Source organism: Elephantulus edwardii, unplaced genomic scaffold (genome assembly GCF_000299155.1).
Source record: "Elephantulus edwardii isolate Elephantulus edwardi_28Jun2011 unplaced genomic scaffold, EleEdw1.0 scaffold00108, whole genome shotgun sequence".
Classification (NCBI taxonomy): Eukaryota; Metazoa; Chordata; class Mammalia; order Macroscelidea; family Macroscelididae; genus Elephantulus; species Elephantulus edwardii.
In genome coordinates this window covers 7,325,705-7,334,064 of record NW_006399858.1, presented here as the reverse complement: position 1 = coordinate 7,334,064, position 8,360 = coordinate 7,325,705, and the positions used below count along the sequence as shown (strand labels likewise).

The 8,360-nt window shown below is 40.1% G+C and overlaps 1 pseudogene; it reads right to left on the bottom strand.

Moving 5' to 3' along the window:
* Positions 1-7,353: 7,353 nt before the first annotated feature.
* Positions 7,354-8,156, bottom strand: LOC102853348 (annotated as a pseudogene).
* Positions 8,157-8,360: the final 204 nt, after the last annotated feature.

Sequence of the window (8,360 nt, the reverse complement as noted above, 5' to 3'; positions counted from 1 at the left end):
TGGACTGCCAAGAGAACAAACAGGTCTGTACTGGAGAGGGTGAAACCAGGTTGCTCCCTTGGAGGCAAGAATTTTGAAGCTCGTCTTATACTCTTTGGGTATGTTGCCAGGATGCACCAGTCCTTAGAGAAGGACATCATGCTTGGAAGGGTGGCGGGATATTGCACGAGAGGAAGACTCTGGATGAGAAGGTTTGACACACTGTCTACAGCAATGGGGTCAGGTGTGTCAGAGACAATGAGATTGGCTCAGGATAGGGCAAGGTCAGCATCATTGTTCATTGGGTCACTATGAGTCATAGTTGACTTGATGGCTTATAACAACAACCACAATAATCTAGAACATTTTCATCACCTCAGAAACAAAAACCTGTGTCTTTTATTTTTTTTCACCTTTTCCCTTTTTTTTAAAGAAATACTAGTTTACTTACAAACTTTGTATATATTGTTTTTCACATTGAATTTTTACCATTTCCTTAACCCACTCCTCCCTCCACCTGTAAAATTTTGCGACCCACATGCATCCTGTCTCCATACCTTTTCAACATGTATGCAGAGCAGATTATTCCAGAGGCTGGGCTCTATGAGGAGAATTGTGGCATCAGGATTGGTGGAAGATCTATTAACAATCTCCATTATGCAGATGACACAACCTTGCTTGCTGAAACTGAGGAGGACCTCATGCACTTGCTGCGAAGGGTCAAGGACTGCAGCCTTCAGTATGGACTAAGGCTCAATGTCAAGAAGACAAAGATTCTTGCCACTGGACTAACTGGCAGCGTCAGGTTGGATGACGAAGAGATTGAGAGTGTTCACAGCTTCAGTTTGCTCGGCTCCACAGTCAACACTCTTGGTACCAGCAGTCAGGAAATCAAAAAGCGTATTGCGATGGGAAAGTCTGCCGTTAGGGACCTCTCAAAGGTACTCAGGAGCAACAGTGTCTCTCTGGAGACTAAGGTGCGTCTGATACAGGTCATGGTATTTGCAATCGCTTGTTATGCATTAGAGAGTTGGACAATGACTAGGGAGGACAGAAGGAGAGTGGATGCTTTTGAGCTGTGGTGCTGGAGAAGGGTACTGAATGTACCATGGACTGCCAGGAAAACAAACAGATTCATCTTGGAGAGGATTAAACCAAGCTGCTCCTTGGAGGCAAGGATTCTGGGGCTTCGTCTGACATACTTTGGACATTTTGCCAGGAGGGACGGGTCCTTGGAGAGGGACATCATGCTTGGGAGGGTGGAGGGACAGCGCAGGAGGGGAAGACCCTCTATGAGATGGATTGATTCAGTGACTGGGGTAATCGGGATGGGTGTGTCAGAGGCGGTGCGGTTGGCGCAGGATAGAGCAGGGTTTAGAGCTGTTGTGCATAGGGTCGCTATGAGTCGCAAATGACTCGACGGCACATAACAACAACAACAACAATGATGACCCACAACACACACTCATCCTCACCTCTCCACTCCCCACTCCCCCCCTTAAATCCTCATACATGTCCCATACAAACAAATACTGTATATTGTAGAAATGGATAACTAGAAAACCTGTACCTTTTCAAAGTAACTTTCTGGAAAACAAATAAATTCACAAGAAAAAATAAAGCCATTTTCCATTTCCACTCAACATTATACTAGTATATTTTTGTCTTTTTTAATTATTACTGATATTTTAAAGAAAGTTTATAGAAAACTTGAATTTCCATTCCATCGTTGCACATTTTCCTCCTTAAGCCCCCACCCCCCCCCCGCCCAAGTTCGTTTTTCTTTTTAAAAAGATTCTTTCATTGTTACAGTTTCCTCCCTTCTCCTGCCCCCAAGTCCACTTTGTTATGCACCTCTTATTCTGGACTTTTGTCATGTAAATAATACATAACCATATATTTCTTTTAGACAGTTCTTTTCCCTCATCTGTTTCAATGCAGTGTTCATTTAAAGAACATTGACATACCAAGAGAAAAAGGCGATGACACTATAAGGGAGCTCTAGTGACCTACTGGTAAGAAACTGTGCTATGATCTCAAAGGCATGTGGTTCAAATCCAAGAACTTCTCACTCAGTAGGATAGGTAATCTCCTCCAATAGGATTTATTGCCTTTGAAAACCTGCTGCAGGGTCAGCTATGGGCCAGTTCCAGCTCCATGGCACACAACAACATGACACTATAGAGAAGGTGAAATGAAAAATACAAATAACTAATAAGGAAAATAGATTTTTTAAAAAGCTAAGAAAGGTACACAAACAGAACAAAATTTCTTGATGATTACCAGGAATAGGAGGGGAGAGGAGGCTTTAAGCACATATCTTGTACACTTAGTTATTATAAAAAGACCAAATAAAGGTACACAAACAGAACAAAGTATTATTTAATGACTACTAGGGATGGGAGATTGGAAGCAGGAGTGGCATTCACTTCCAAAAAAACATGCCTCCGGAAACTATATGAACTCTGATAAATGTCAATAATTGTAGAGGAGCTTCAGCCCTTTTGTTTATAAGGTGGCTATGGGCTGTGCTTGACTCAGAGCCAATCAACAACCACAATATTCCTTTGTTCTGTTCGGATAACCTCTTCTAAAGCTGTTAACAATCACAATCTCTTCACCATCTACTGTGATGCTTCCAATCGGCCCAGTGCTGAGAATCTTTGTTTTCTTGACGTTGAGCTTTAATCCATATTGAAGACTATATTCCTTGACCTTCTGCAGCAAGTACTTCAGGTCCTCATTTCAGCAAGCAGGGTTGCGTTATCTGCATAACACAGATTCTTGATGAGTCTTTCTCCAATCCTGATGCCACATTTCTCCTCAGAGAGCCCAGCCTTTCAGATAATCAGTTCTGCATACAGATTGAAAATAGAAACTCTATTAGATGCCTTAAATCATGTTGTTGTTTTGTTGTTGTTGTTGTTGTTGTTAGGGGCCATCAAGTCAATTACAACTCATAGTGACTCTATGAACAACAGATCTGAACATTGTCCTATCCTGTGCAACAGCAATGGGTAGATACCAGAGTATTAATTTAATGGTTGTTAAGCAAGAATAGGATGAGTTCCTTGAGCTGCATGCCAATGAAAAGCAAGCATTTCCTTTCAGAGAAGGACTTGAAAATATTCTCTCCAACAGCATCCTGATGAACATCACACCCTGAAAGTAATTTATGTTTGGTTCAGGAGGAGGAGCTTGCAGTAACAAATCCATTTCATTGAGGGTCTTCCTCTTTTTCACTGACCCTCTGCTTTTCCAAGCATGATATCCATTACTAGATACATGCCCAAATTGTGTGAGATGAAGTATTAAATATTTGTTTCTAGGGAACACTGGCTCCACGTCTTCAAAACCAAATTTGTTCTCTAGGCAGTTCATGGTACATACAATATTTTTTCCCAACACCATATGGATACCACGACTCACTGGCTTAAATTTTACTAGGAATTTATATTATTTACTTTGTCATTAGACTTCAGTAAACATCCAAGTCCAGCTAGAATCTTAATATGCGTGTTTTACTCTGCCCTCCCCCTTTCACTGAAACCAACTTATATCGTAAGATAGATTTCTGGCCTTCCATCTGGACATATCTTGAAATTCAAATTTGACAAGTCCAATTTTGAATAGCAAGGTTTTGTAACTTTGAGTGAGAGAAGAACTGCTGACAGGAGTAAATTTGGTGTGATATTTTATGTCAAATTTTATGCTATTTCTGATTCATCTTATCAATGCGTTTGAATTGTAATGCTGATGTGATGTCAAAGAGTTATTGTTCAAAATTAACTTTTTAGTTTGTGATAAAGTAGTTATTGTATTAAGAAGATAGGATTAGGGTGGGATATAAGCCTCACCTTACTAGAGGCCCATGTAAGCTCACAGAAGCTCAATGCCCTCACTCTTTTGGGATGCTCCTTCTGGGACACGTATCCAGTTGAGCCACAACTGATAGTCTACAGGATCCTGGCCCATCACTTGCCAATCTTTGCAACACAGGCCTGCATAACCCATCGTCATCTGAGTTATTTCCCTGGTGGTTTTTAGTTTCTGTAAGACCTTCTAATAAACCACAGAACCCAAGAGACATAGAGGAGCAGGGGGAACTGAATGAAAGAAAAAGAGTTGATGTTGAAAATCATCCGTACAGCAAATATTTGGGACATTGTTTACTTCTGCCTTTTAGTAAATACTGTTGTTGTGTGCCTTCAAATTAGAACTGACCCATAGCTGACCCTTCAGTGGTTTTTCAAAAGCAGTAAATTGCAGGGGGGAGGAGTTTGTCCATATTTTTCCCATGGAACAGTTGGTGAATTCAAATTGCCTACTTCCATCTGCATTTGCAATCTGTTCTGCTAAGATTAATATCTGACTAGCTCTAGTGACCTAGTGGTAAGGAATTGTGCTGCCAACACAAAGGTATGCAGTTCAAATTTCAAAACTGAAGGATACTAAGGTCAAACTCTTAAATGATCTAGGAAGCATAAAAAAAAAGTGGAAGGAATACACAGAGTCACTGTACCAAAAATAATTGGCTGACATGGGACCATTTTAGGAAGTAACATATGATCAAGAGCTATTGATAATGAACGGAAAAGTACAAGCTATCCTGAAGGCATTAGCAAAAAAATAAGGGCCCAGGAATTAATGGACTACCAATTGACATGTTTCAACAAGAAGATGCAGCCATGGATGTGCTTGCAAGTCTGGGCCAAGAGCTTTGGAAGACAGCTACTTGGCCAACTGATTGGCCATTCTTTTCAATGTTAGCCATAATTTATTATAATCTACACAGTCAAATTCCTTTGCATAGTCAATAAAACACAAACATTTGTCTAGTATTCTTTGCTTTCTGCTAGTATCCATCTGACATCAGCAATGATATCCCTGGTACCATGGTCTCTTCTAAATCCAGCTTGAACTTCTGGAAGTTCTCTGTCCATATTCTAGCCATTTTTTAAATGATCTTCAGCAGCATTTTGTTTGCATGTGAAATTAATTGTATTGTTCAATAATTTCCACATTCTGTCGTATCACATTTTTTTGGGAATGGGAACAAATATGGATTTTTTTTTCTAATCAAAACTAATCTATCAAATCTAGTTAATCTGTCCTCCAAATTTCCTGGCTTAAATGAGTAAGAATATCCATGGTCACATCTGTTAGTTGAAACATGTCAAATAGTATTTCATGCATTCCTGGAGCCTTATTTTTTGCCAAGGCCTTCAGTGTAACTTGAATTTTTTTCTTTTATGACCACTGACCCTTGATCATATGGTACTTTCTGAAATCTTTCAGTGTGTAACGTCATCATTTGTGGAGTTTTTTCTAGTACATTCATTTTTAAAAAAAATAGTTTTTGTTGGTTTTTTTGCATTTTAAAAAATTTTATTTTATATTGGTTTGCATACAAAAGTCATATGCATTGTGTTTAATACTTTTCCTTCCTTGTGCTTTATAAAATTAATTCCCATAAAATAATGCCCACAATTACCCCTCTTTTCAGATCTCTGCCAACTCTTTCACATTTCACATTTTAAAAAGCTTTTTGCAATTAATAAATCATTGAATATATAAAATGTGATCATTCTATACTTGGGCTCATTTCTGTCACCAAGGCTGTACTGTCTGACTATCAATTGTTTTTCATTATTTCCAGATTTTTGGTTTAGTATCCATTTTCATTAACACATCTTAATTACATGTTTGATCAATTTTGGACAGCAAGATTTGGTAAAAATCTTCAGTTTTCTCCTCTTTGGCTTTATCTGTTGGTGTGTATATTTGAACAATAGTCATATAAACAGTTCTTTTTTGTATGTGTATGGATAATATCCTATCACTCACAACATTGTACTCAGGATAGAACTTGTAATTGACATTTTTATTATTAATGTAGCACCATCCTATTTTTCATTCCTGGCATCGTATTCCCTGTAATTATCTGATTCAAAGTGGGCAAAGCCAGTCCATCCCTTCTCACTAATGCCTAGATTATTTATGTTCATACATTCTTTTCATATTTCATAACTTCTAGTTTTCCAACATTAATATTTTGTGCATCCCATGTTCTAACTAATAAAGTATGTTTGTAGTTGTTTCTCCTCAGAATGACTTCCAGCTAGATCTATTTCTAATACTACATCCATGTTCCTCTATTGTTCATAAGGTTTTCAGAAGTCTACTATTTAAGAAGTAGATGGCTAATCTTGCTTTCTACTTTGTCTTAATCTGCAAGCTCTATTGAAACCTGTCCACAATAGGTGACCCTTCTGGAATTTGACACTTTTGTGGCATAGCTTTCAGCATCATGGCAATCCATAAGTTACCTCAGTGCAGCAAACTGACAGACAAGTGTTGCACTAATAAGAACAATGATAAATAAGAAATAATATAGATACTTAATCTAGAAAGTATTAGCAATATGCAGATTATTCTCCTAATACAGCAAACTGACAGATAAATACTGTACTTAAAACACATGTATCTGATGTCTTCCCAAAGGGGAACATGATTCAATCATGACAGCTCATAATTAAAATTTTTGCTAAATAATCTGATCATTCTGTCATTTTGGAAACTCCACAAAGGCGATTAAAATGTTCTTTTTTTGTTACCTCAAGTGCCAAATATACCTATGCTAGTTAGGTTTTGCCTAAAATAGGATTTGCCGAAAACTACAGCCTGAGATTATAGTCTAGTTGCATTTTGGGATTTGACATCATTTAAGACTCTATACCATTAAAAACCCTAAAATGCATTCTCTATTGCTCTAGTGAGCTAGTAGTAAGGAGTTGTGTTGCCAGCGCAAAGGCATGTGGTTTGAATCCACTAGAAATTCTGAGGAGAAAAATGAACAATTTCCTTCCATGCAATTTACAGCCTATGAATTGGTTGCCACTCGGTGGCATGTAACTAACACAATGCTTTCTCTGATGGTGTAGCTCATATGAGTTACATTGCTAACCTGAAGGCAATGCTTCTGTGTCTGCTTGGATCCCACGACAATTCTTCAGTAAAAAGATGGGCAATCTCTTTCCATACAGTATTGTTGCTGTGTACCATTGAATCAGAACTGACCCAGAGGTGACTCTCCAGAAGTTTTTCCGAGACATTTAGTCACAGGAGAGGAGATTCCCCATCCTTCTCCCATGGAGCAGCTGATGGATTCAAAACTTGTGCCTTTGGGATTGCAGCACAGCTTCTTGCCACTAGCCTTGGAAACCAATGGAGAGTCAATTAAGAGTTGGTTCTAGCTTGAGGGCAATGAGCTAAATTTTAAAGAATGCTTCCTCTGGAATTTCTTTTTTATTGAAAGAGAATAAAGCTTCTAGTTTCTTGTTTCACAAACTGGTAGAGTTGGTGGTTTTTTTATTAGTCAAAGAGACCAAACTCCATATCCTCATCAGACCCCTCCCACTCTTCCTTTGCGTCAACCTGGGCTGGGGCCACAGCAGCAGGAGCAGCAGTAGTGGCACAGCACAAGGGCACCAGTCACAAATGCAGATGGATCGGCCAGGAAGGCCTTGCCCTTTTCAGCCAGTGGGAAGGTGTAGTCAGTCTCCACAAACAAAGCCAGGACCCACTTATACCCACTCATGATTGAGCGGGGTTCTGGGCCACAGTTGGGTAACCAGTCTTCAGACATACACTGGCACCTTGCAGACACCCTCCAGGAAGCAGGTATGTAGAGTCTCCTCTGTGATGTCAAGCACTTCAGTACTGTAGCTTCTGCTGGAGTCAAACACCTGCTGGCTGATTAGCCCAAAGAAGGGGAGATGTTCAACAGGGTGACCTCGTGGGCTCCCACTTTGTGTCGTCTTAGTTAGCTGCATATCAAGCAGGATTTCACTGGTGCCTCTGGAGATCTTAGTAATGATGTCCAAAGCCTGGAAGAAGGCAGTTTTCGCAATAACCAGGCCAGTGTCCTGGGCTGGTACGGCAACCTCACATGGAGCGATGGTAGCAGCCGGCACCTTGTTGGCCAGCAGCATGTCTCTGATCTCAGAGAGGTCCTCTTTGGTGCACACAAGCCCCACATTCCCCCAGATGGGAGGCAACAGCTTCTCCAGGCCGAGGTTGATGTCCAGGTGGCTCTGGATGGACTTGTGGATCATGGTGTCCTTGCTCATCAATACCAAAGCAGTTACAACACTGCCAAAATCACTGAGGAACATAACAAAGGAAAGGAAGGAGCCTCATTAACATCCACACTAAAGACTATAGATCTTGTTTAGGCCTGGCCTAAGCCCATTCACGCTAAGGTCTGTAGGGAGTTACACTGTTAACCCAAAAGATGCCCTGCTCTGGCAGTTCGAATCCATCAACAGCTCGCCGAGAGGAAGATGGGCAAACTGCTCCATGTATTTTACCGCCTTGGA